We start from the raw sequence: 12,106 nt of genomic DNA, 5'->3' as shown, positions 1-12,106 counted from the left end.
TCATATTTTGAGTGCTAGAGATACAGCATGTTAGAACAGGGCACTGTCCTTTAAACCAGATCCCACACTGAAAGAATCAGGCCATGCCTCCCTGAAGCTCTCTCTGAAATAAAGAGTTAAGAATCGTGGAATAACATCAGCCCATGTCTTATGGTAGATGTAACAGACACAGTCCCACAATCCACAGATCTTTTCTCTATTGAAAGCCTGGTCTTCAAAATGAAGTTTTCATGGTCTTGAGAGGTCATATAAAGTAGGACATTGAGTTTTTATATATTGGAGATCCTGAGAATTACATAGTAGTCTGACACTAATCTGTGGCATACATAATGGAGGTACACCACACTTTTGCCAAATAATGACTCTGGCTGTAGAAAGACCAGCAGCAGACCTGGTCATCTATGGTGTCCTTGATAAAGAGTACCCCCCATCTTAATCAAGGGATCACTTATCAAAAACTCCATTTTTTCCATCAAGTCCCCATAGCTGCTGCTGTGGGACTACTTATTATTTCTATTATACAGATGCTTCGCTGCAGGCTTGGCCATAGATTCAATAAGGCTGTTCTCTTCCCTCAGGAATATGATGATGGGAATGTTGACCATAGGCTGGTGGGAATCTTTCTTGTACTGCATAGTAGTCTGGAATGCATTTACAAGCCCTTGGATGAGATAATATTTTGCTTTAGCCATCAATTCCTGGCTTTTTGATGTTTTGAGGGGAGGTTTTAATGTCATGTCAGAAGTAATTCAAAATTGTGTCATACTACTCTTCACACTGATCCACAATGATCCAAAAGTCATTATCAGCACCTCCATGTATCCAGTGAACATGGGCTTAAGTATGGTGGTATAGTACAGAGAGATATCCACATTGAGTTTTTTGCACTTGTTGCCCAGACAACATCCCTTCAATTAGCATAGCTTTTTCTTAGCTCCTGAAGCTGGATACAGACAGGTACCCCCTGATCTCCTACTGCTGGAAGATAACCAAATTTATGTATACATATAAACATATGTTTGGAAGGCTCAAATTTGGCTGAAAGAGAAAACACTGGGTGGCTTATAGAGCACCATGCTTACTGCAAGTTTGTGGGGAGAATCTCTTCTCATCCTAGTAGCAAATAGACTCTGTGTAATCCCTGGCCTGTGGCCATCTGTTTTCCTGCAGTCTTGGCTGTCAATTCATATCTTGTCTCCCTAGACTCCTCTGAGTATATTGCTCTAGCCATCTAACCATGCTATCTAGGGAACACACTCTTCTTTGTAATTTTTAGTATTGTTTCTTTGCTTTTTATTTCTAATACCTTCATTATGATAGGTTGTAGGGAGGTTTTTCTCAGGTCATATCTATTTGGGCTTGTAAATATATGCTTGGTGTCTAGTTGTCTAAGGTAAGGAAATTCCTGGCTATAACTTCATTCAACTGGTTGTCTAGGTTATTTGAATTTTACCTCAGCTTTTTCTTCTCTGCCATGGACACTTAGTTTTGGTATTCTGAGTATATTCCAGACTTCTTGGAAGTTTGTTCATGCTCAATGATTGTTTCCTTTAGCTATGTCTCATATATTAATTCCTCAACCTTGTCATACATCTTTGATATTCATGCTGCTTAATCATATCTGCTGTTAATGATTTATAAAGTGCCATTTTTTATTGGTAGATTCATTTACAGAATGTGTCTTTCTTTCTTTCTATTTTCATCCTGAATTTTTTCTCCAAGGTTTTAAGCTTTTCTTTCACATTATTGGTCACTTTGTTTACTTTGGTGACTTTCTTATTTGTATCTTGAAATTATTTTATAATTTTTTGTAGATATTTTTTAGATATTTTCTTCATTTACATTTCAAATTACATCCCAAAAGTCCCCTATAGCCTCCCCTGCCCTGCTACCCAACCCACCCGTCCCTGCTTCCTGGCCCTGGCATTCCCCTGTACTGGGGCATATGACCTTCACAAATCAGAGGGCCTTTCCTCCCATTGATGGCTAACTAGGCCATCCTCTGCTACATATGCAACTAGATACATAGTTCTGAAGGGTACTGGTTAGTTCATATTGTTGACCTCCTATAGGGTTGCAGACCCCTTTTAGCTACTTGGGTACTTTCTCTAGCTTCTTCATTAGGGGCCCTGTGTCCCATCCAATAGATGACTGTGAGCATCCACTTCTGTATTTGCCAGGCACTGGCATAGCCTAACAAGAGATAGATATATCAGGGTCCTGGCAACAAAATCTTGCTGACATATGCAATGGTGTCTGAGATTGGTGGTTGTATATGGGATGGCTCCCCAAGTGAAGAAGCCCCTGGATGGTCTTTCCCATCTCAGCTCCAAACTGTGTCTCTGTAACTCCTTCCAGGAGTATTTTGTTCCCCATTCTAAGAAGAAACGAAGTATCCACTTGTTGGTCTTCCTTCTTCTTGAGTTTCATGTGTTTTGCAAATTGTATCTTAGATAGTCTAAATTTATGGGCTAATATCTGCTTATTGGTGAATGCATATCATGTGTGTTCTTTTGTGATTGGGTTACCTCACTCTGGATGATATATATACTCCAGATCCATCCATTTGCCTATGAATTTAATAAATTCATTGGTTTTAATTGCTGAATTCCTTTGTGTAAATGTACCACATTTTCTGTATCCATTCCTCTGAAGAGAGACTTCTGTGTTATTTCAAGCTTCAGGCTATTATAAATAAGGCTGCTATGAACATAGTGGAGCATGTGTCCTTATTACAAGTTGGGACATCTTCTGGATATATGCCCAGGAGAGGCATTGCTGGATCTTCTGGTAGTATTTTGTCCAGTTTTCTGAGGATCTGCCAGACTGATTTTCAGAGTGGTTGTACAAGCTTGCAATCCCACCAACAATGGAGGAGTGTTCCTCTTTCTTCACATCCTCGCCAGCATCTGCTGTCACCTGAATTTTTGATCTTAGCCATTCTGACTGGTGTAAGGTGGAATCTCAGGGTTGTTTTGATTTGCATTTTTCTGATGATTAGGTATGTTGAACAACTTTTCAGGTTCTTCTCAGCTATTCAGTATTCCTCAGTAGAGAATTCCTTGTTTAGCTCTGTACCCCATTTTTAATAGGGTTATTTGGTTTTCTAGACTCAATCTACTTGAGTTCTTTATGTATATTGGATATTAGTCCCCTATCTGATTTAGGATTATAAATACTCAGTCTGTTTATTTGACTCTTCTTGTTGGCCTTTACAATTTTTTATCATTAGGGCTTTGTGATCTTTTTCTGGCATTTATGCTCGCCCATTGTCTTTGTTTTCTAGTATTGAGAAGGCAGATGCCATGAGCAAGTGGGATTATGCTAATGGATATTTCCCTTAATTTTTGTATTTTTGAGTGTGTTTTGTTTTCATATTCTGAGGTGTATGTATCCTCTGGTTTGTCACTGTTATTCTTCTCAAGTGTTTGGTTTGGATATTTTATTTTACATAAGTCCTCAGGGCAGGATGACTTTTCTTGAATTTATTTTCAGAGATAATGATAACTTCAGGAACAACTCTAATTGTTTGGCATAAGTCTCAATGTTAGCTACAGTAAAAGATTGAATAAGATTTGGAGACAATAACATCAGTGTCCTGGGTTGGAGCAATATGGTAAATGTAAGTGGTTCATTGAATGGAGTGTCAAGTATGGGATGAAAAATTCAGAATGGAACCAAACAGGATACATACAAGGTATAAGTTACACAACAACTTAACTCTTAAAATTCAAATATATATATATATATATATATATATGAAATATTTTTATATTAACTATGAAATATACACAGAAACAGAATAAAAATTTTTTAAATGTAAGGATATATATGAACAATTAACTTAAAAGGAAATTTATGTTCTCAGCCAGTGTTTTTTCTTATTTATGGGAACAGACTGTTTTTATGTTTCTTTTATATGTCAATATTCTTCACCAAGTTCTATCACATACTTTCTGTGACCCATAGAGTGCCTTCCTATTATGGCTGAGGTAAGAATTATTGAGGACCATTTATCTTCAGACTTTCTTGCTACCTGTCTGCTATCACCAAAATCGGTTTAAGTTGAGGTCTGTTGTTTACTCCAAATAAAGCAATACATTTCCCTTTTTGCCCACAAACTTACTGAGACTCCATTCAAAACACACGTGCACACACATAGACACACACACACAGAGAGAGAGAGAGAGAGAGAGAGAGAGAGAGAGAGAGAGAGAGAATATTTTAGTAAAATAACGCATTTTTTAAATGGGGTACAGAGCCAAACAGAAAATTCTCAAAAGAAGAAACTTGAATGGCTAAGACAACACTTAAAACTTGTTCAAATTCCTTAGTCATCAGGGAAATGCAAATCTAAACAACACTGAGATGTTACTCCTGTCAGAATGACTAAGATAACAGTGATAGCACATGCTGGCGAGGATTTGGAGCAAAGGGAACACTCCTCCATTGCTGATGAGATTGCAAACTTGTACAATTGTGTAGTTCAATTTGGCAGTTTCTCAGAAAATTGGGAATAACTCTACCTCAAGACCCAACTATACTGCTCCTGGGCATATACCCAAAAGATGCACCACTATAACACAAGGACACTTGCTTAACTATGTTTATAGCAGCTTTATTTTACAGGCAGAAACTGGAATCAACCCACATGCCCTTCAACTGAAGAATAAAGAAAATGGGGTACATCTACACAATGAAATTCTATTTGTGATTAACAAGAATATCATGAACTTTGTAGGCAAATGGATGGAACTTAAGACTACCATGCTAAGTGAGGTAACCAAGACCCAAAAAGGTACATGCACAATATGTACTGAATTTATAAGTGGATATTAGCCATAAAATACAGGATAACCATGCTACACTCCACAGATCCAAAGAAAATAAACAAGAAGGAAGTCCTAAAATAGGATGCTCAAATCTCACTTAGAAGGGGGAATAAAATAATTAGAGGAGGCAGATGGAGGGAGGATGGGAACTAGTGGCAGAGGGGATTGGAAGGAGTATGGGTTCAGTGCAAGGGATTAAGGATCAAGTGAGGGAAGAGACAGTGTAGATCTCTAGATGGCCATGAGAGTGAAGGGAAATCTCCAACTGACAGGGTTGAGGCATCTCAAGGACTTGCCAAAGACCTGTGATAAGGGAGGCTTCCAAGCATAAATTGGGTAGCTGAGAATCACAGCATTGGGGATATTGAACATGTAGATAAGCAGGAACCCCAGTGAAGTGATAGGGACACTAACCCACCCACAAAACTTTCAACCCCAAATTTATCCTTCCTATAAAAATGCAGGCACAGGGGATGGAGCAGAGACTGAGGGGATGGCCAACCAATAATCAAGCCAACTAGAGTCCTATCCCATGGGCAAGTGCCAATTCCAGACACTATTAATGATATTCTGTTATGCTTGCAGACAGGAGCCTAGCATAGATGTCCTCTGAGAGGCTCCATCCAGCAGCTGACTTAGTCAGATACAGAGACACAGGACTAAATTTTGGATGGTGTGCTTAGAGACCATTATGGAAGAGTTGGGGGATGGATTGAGGGCTCCAAAGGAGATAGTAACTCCACAGGAAAACCAACAGAGTTAAATAACTTGAACCCTTGGGACTCTGAACCACCTAACAAAGAAGATACACAGGCTGGATCTTGACCCCCCCATATGTAGAAGATGTAGCTCATTCTTCATGGGGGTCCTGAAGAACTGGATCAGGAGCTATCCTTAAATCTGTTAGCTCTCTGTGGAATCCATTCCCCTAATGTGGCTATCTTGTCTAACCACAGTGGGAGAAGTGCCTAGCCTTGCAGAGATTTGATGTGCCAGGGTGGGAGGATACCAAGTGGGGAGGCTTTACTCTCCCAAATATGAGAGATGGGGATGAGGAATGGAGGAGGAACTATGTGAGGGGTGACTAGGAATGGGAACAGCAATCAGGATGTAACATGATTGGTTTTTTTTTTAAACAGGAATATCAAGAACAGAATAAAAAAAGAATGTGTGCTTTAATTTAAAATTGATGGGTGTTGATGTTGACATTTCCTAGCAAAAGACTAGCATCAACTATTTTTTCATATAGTTAGAAAACTCAAGATCTAGTGCTCTTTAGAAAGGGAGGTCTAAAATGTCTGACACAGAACACACATCTATAAGTGCAAGTGGATGCTTTAGGGAAGAATAACTCTAATGAAGATGAATCCACAAGTTTCTCAATATTTTGATGTTCTGTATACCCGAGAGAAGGTAAAGAGCTGCAATTGTAGGACTCATCCACATGATTCTGCATTATACTGCATAAGTTTGACTGTGTATAAGGACAATTTCTACCTCTAGAAGTGGATTTGTATGTCATTTCCCAAGCATCTTTACTGTTGATGGATCTTTTCTTTTCTATTAGTACTTTTAGGGGTAAAATTACTCTGTAGCTGCTCCAGTGTGTGTGTGTGTGTGTGTGTGTGTGTGTGTGTGTGTGTGTGTGTGTGTGTGTGTGTGTGTCTGTGTGTGTGTCTGTGTGTGTGTGTCTGTGTGTGTGTGTGTGTGTGTGTGTGTGTGTGTGTGTGTGTGTGTGTGTGTGTGTGTGATTTGTTTCTAGTGCCATTGTCTATATTTTCTTCTTGGACATATCTAAGAGATTTAAACAGTATGTGATCTAGATTCCTTTGACTAGTTTAAATGAGGTCCAAGAACAATGATAACTTTCTAGGTATTTATCATTCTATGACTTTAAGAAAGGTCTCTTTGCCCAGATAGAATTTCAGTAGGCCAAATATATTCCAATCATGTCAAGTTTATTGAGGTTACATATTGGAGTACATAATGATATGTGGATGATTATGAGTCAGCTGAAAAGCCCAACCTAACCTAGGTAATGAATGGGTCAGGAAATGTGTATACCTAAAAATTTAAGTCCAACTTTCAAGTACCCCTGCCACAGAATTGTGCTTACAATTTATATATTTCCTGTCCAAATGGCTTTGTGGAGATTAAAACTTTCTGAGATTGTTTGGTCCAGTATTAACCTTGGTGCCATCCTTAAGGTCGCTAAGTACACCTGTGAGGGATTTATTTTCTTAATAAATTATTTGAAGGTGAAATGGCCAACCTTAATCTGGATCTTATGAGGTGGGACGATCCACCCTTAATCTGTAATACACCTTCTTTTGGCAGTCTCTATAAATGATATGGAAGAAGGAAGCTTGCTCCCTCCTTGATGCTTGTCCTCTCTCTTGCTGATGAGTCTATTCCTTCACTGTCATTAGAGCTCACTTCTTTAGGATTCTTGTATATACTCAATACCAGATGAGACATTAAGCTTCATGAACTGAACAACTAGTGAATTCTTGGATCATTCATTGTTGGAGTTGCTGGATTTTAGCCTATAATCTATTCTAGTAAATTATATTTATATATATATGCATTTTTATATATGATATAATATGCATTTATATATGCATATATGTACTTTATGTATATATGCATATATATGTACATGCATGTGCATATGTATACACGTGTATGTTTACACACACATAGATAGATAGATAGATAGATAGATAGATAGATAGATAGATAGATAGATAGATAGATAGATAGAAGACAGAGAGAGAGAGAGAGAGAGTGAGTGAGTGAGTGAGTGAGAGAGAGGGAGATGGATTTTAGGTCCTTCTTAAGATACTGCAAACAGTGCTGTTGTAATGATTATGTCTTCTACTATCCATGATGATTCTGAAGATGCATTTACATAGCCTCTTTGGGTCAGCAGTATTTGGATAATTAAAACTTAACAGTATATGAAATGCCCTCATTCAAATATGAACAATTAAAAATAAAGCATGCTATGATCGGGCACGAATAAGGCCCAATTCTTTTTAAATGGATGGGAACGTATTTCCCATATAATTGCCCCTAAACCAATTCCAATGGAAAGCAAACTATTGTTTTAAGATTACTTTTAAGTGAATATTTATCACATTGCAGATATTATTTTTAAAAAAAAATCTCCCTTACCATCGTTTTCTGTGGAATACAAATATCAAGTACTAAACAGATAAAGCATTTGACTTTGCTAATGTCACATCTAAGTAGGAATTAAATTCTTTAAGTGCATCAGGTCATCACATTCTATTAACCAGTGCCTTTTAATATAAGGCCGGAAATGATAATGTTCAAGGATATATAATACATACACACACACACGCAGAGAGAGAGAGAGAGAGAGAGAGAGAGAGAGAGAGAGAGAGAGAGAGAGAGAGAGAGAGTTTAATTTTACTTAACGAGATTGTTTGAACTAGCTCTTTGAAGATCCAATCTTTGCAACTTCCATTTCCCTATCTCCAGCCATTACTAAGCACATACACATAGTGATTCATAATCTTCTGTTTTTCCCATTGGAACATTGAAGCTCTCTTAACTCTTGTCCTTATCTATATTTTTAAGAACTATATGATAGTGTGTCATATATATATTCTATAATAATCCCAAATCTTGGCAATTGTAGTTGCAGTAAGACTACTCATCCACTCCTATTGATGATAGACAAGGCCTGGCAGAATTGCATCCCATTTGCTATGGAAATAGAGCTCAGTGGGAGGCAGGCTAGGTGAACAAATCTTAAGAAAAATGCACCCTCGGTAACCATAATCTCTTCATTATATTACAGGTACACATTTAATTTTTTTCTCTTTAATCTTTTTACAGTTTCTACATGTTCCAGGCCTGGTGGACACTGTGCTCTTTTAGTCAAACTACAGTTTTGCATAACTTAGCATTTCCCAAGGAGGTTTCTTGGTAAGCCCTTTAGAGCATCAGTTTCTTGCTTTCAGCTCTTCCTTCATACGAGGAATAAACTATAAACACAGTACATAGCCACAGTTTCTGTCATCCATGAGGAGTTGGTCAGTGAAACTACAGATTCTGAGCCTCTGAACTTAGTAATGGTTTACAGATGCTGCTGTGAGCTAAATGAGGAACTAAAAGACAACTTTGTCAGGCACTCAGGTCTGCTTGTGCACACTGTCACTGAATAATAATATGGGTAATGAGAGCTGGCGCTTTAGGGCAGAGTCATTTGTCCCTGGTCAATATGGAAAGTTTTATACATTTCTTGAATGTCATCTATGGAAATGAAATAAATTTTAAATTTAAATTATTTAATAACTACAAGAACAATACTAATTATACTAATAATAATACAGTGACACTAATGAGCCAGCAGTAACAGGGCTTTAGCTCCTATGACAGAAATTGAATCAGGCATTGTGTACACACCCATAATTTTAATTATGAGGATCTTGCTTAGTTTTGTGTATATATAAGTGGATTATCACATGGATGTTTTCCCCCTCTTAAATTCTGAGCATGTGAAGAAAACTGATGTTTCTCTTACTTATACTATTAAGCAGATTGCATAAAAGCTTGGTCATCTTTTCTCATTTCTAAATAAGCATTTTATTTCAATTTGTTGCCATATTGTATGCATTAACTGTTTGGTGGTTGTCTGTTTATTTTTGATTGATCTGACATATAAAACCAGTCTGATAGAAAATTTGGTATGGAATATTATGCATTTTATAAATTTAAAAATATTTTTCACTCACCTCAAAGTGCTCTGTGGTTATAAATTGGCATCTCAGTTAGTAATACACAACACAAATTCTATTCCACTTAACCTTTCTGGAAATAAACTTATACGGTATTGTCTGACTTGAACCTAATAAATTTATTTAACTAAACCAGAGCCATGTTCATCAGTAAGGAAACTACTACTGTCTGTTGTGTAGAAAATGGAAAAGATACTTCTAAAGTAAAAGAAAGAAATGAGGGCCTGCCTTCAGCAGTTTTCAGAAGTCTATGTGGCATGTGCATTTCCCCGAGTCAGCAGCATCTAGGGCACTCAGAATACACAGAGGCTTCCACAGATGTGCCGAGAAAAACCAACTCTTCAGGAATCCCAGGCAAGTGCTTCAAGCCAAGACTTACTTGTGGGAAAGTAGGTGTAAAACCTCCCATCTGCATGGAAGTCTCTCTGAAACTTCCTGTTGGAGGTCTGCTTGTTTTTATATTATTCTATACATTTTAATGTATTTACATTGTGTGTGCATGTGTTTGTTTGTGTACATATGTGTGTAACTATGCACATACCACAGCACATATGTAGAGATTGCAGGACAACATGGAAGAGCCAGTCCTCTTCTCCTACCATGTATATGTTTCAGAGATGAAGTTTAGGTGCTCAGCCTTGAGTGGCAAGTCCCCTTACACAGTGAGCCATCTCCTACATTCCTTCAGCTTTACTTCTTTACAGCGTCTGAAATGTGCCTGTTCATTCATCATGTCAAAACTCACATAGCCTGTGAAGGTGGTCATGCTGCAAACCAGAATGAGAATAGAAAATGTAGCAACCAAAGTTTCAATGAGCCATTGATATAGTTTATCATCCTGTCATTTCCATAGGTGGAAGTGATTAAAACTCTCACCCCAAGGTCTTCTAAGCACAGATGCATTGAACTCAAAGAGACTGTAGCAGCATCTGCATGCACAGTGCCTGCAAGGTCTAAGACAGAAAGAGCCCCAGAAATGAGAGAGAAGTGGATACATGCCCCTATCTTTAACTCAGAAGTTATTTACAGTTTGTAGCTTAGAAAGGAAAAAATCGTTTTTCCACTAGGGTATCACTGGGTATGCAACCCATGCTTAAATCTAAGCCTCTAGCTCAGCATTACATGGCTAATGCAAAACGAACTGAATGGCAGTCTTGGAGGTTCTTTATGTAATAAGGTATTGGCAGAGTTCTTTAAAGAAAAAGAAAACCTTAAGGGCCCTTTGTTTATATATTATGGTTTCCAGTTTTGTGTTTATATGGGATTTCTGAGTGTGTGTAAACATGTATGTCTCTGTGTCTACATGTGTATTTCTTGTGCTTTTTCTTCAGCTCTTTTTATTCTGTTTGCTTTGTTCTATTCTGGTTCATTTGTTTTTATTGTATCTTTATCATCATTATTGTTGTTATTAGTATCATAATTTGTATCATCATTATTTAGATACCTGTTTGTATTCTAATAAAGAAAAAAAGAAAAGTGTGAATTTGGGTGGGTAGAGAAGTGGAGAGGATATAGAAGGAGTTGAGGGGACTGTAATCAGAATGTATTGAATGAAAAGATGTATTTTCAATTAAAAGTATCTTCCCAAAAATGTATATGTTGGTACAAAGGACTCATAAACTGATATTTTTTAAAGAATCATATTGTATTCAGAGGACAAATATGGAAGATTTTCAAACTGAGTTTCATTTTTCAAGTATGGTAAGGACCGTAGAGTTAGTAGCCAAGAACACAGAACAAAACACACAACAGACAAAAGTACATAACACACTCAAATAGACAGGCAGGCATAAAACTAGTGAATGTAAGGACCTTTTTAATGGAGCACTAATACTCCCCCATTCTCCATGAGAACAAACAGAATCCCTGTTGACTCCGATGACTTAGAGTAGGAATTCATCCACCATCCTTTCTCTTCCATTTGATTAGAGCAGACTCAAACCTGCCAAGATTCCAGGGCAGGAAAAATAGACTCCCTCATCCACTTGGGTATATATGTTTCCAGTTAGTGTTACAGATGATCACATGCTTAGACAGCTAAAATAGAGCACATCTATTCTAGTACAGTCCCAGAAGGCAGAAAGTGTAAAAATCAAGGGGATGGCTAGTTTTACTAGTGCCTGGCACCATGGTTAGCAACCTGTAGGTTGTGAGTCCTTGTGACACTTTCACAGGAGTTGCCTAAGACTATCTGTATGTCAGATATTTATGTTATGATTCATAGCAGTAGGAAATTACAGTTATGAAGTAGCAAAAAAAAATAATCTTATGGTTGACGCTCACACAGCATAAGGAAATATATATATGAAGGAACTGCAGCATTAGGAAGGTGGAGAACCACTCTCTGGAACCTTGAAAAGAGAAAGCCTGGTGTGCCTCCCAGCCTGGCCTTGGCATCAGTCTAAGATCTGCTTCTGACTCTACTCTTCTTGCTTCCTTTTGTTTCTTGTGATCCTATGGGGATAACCTAGACAGTATAGTCAAATGCCCTATCTGAGGACATGA

The 12,106-nt window shown here is 37.8% G+C and overlaps 1 pseudogene; it reads right to left on the bottom strand.

Moving 5' to 3' along the window:
- Positions 237–968, bottom strand: Gm14589 (predicted gene 14589; annotated as a pseudogene).

This window comes from Mus musculus, chromosome X (assembly GCF_000001635.26).
Source record: "Mus musculus strain C57BL/6J chromosome X, GRCm38.p6 C57BL/6J".
Taxonomy (NCBI): domain Eukaryota; kingdom Metazoa; phylum Chordata; class Mammalia; order Rodentia; family Muridae; genus Mus; species Mus musculus.
The sequence above is the reverse complement of the archived record's forward strand: the minus strand, read 5'-3'. Positions and strand labels throughout refer to the sequence as shown.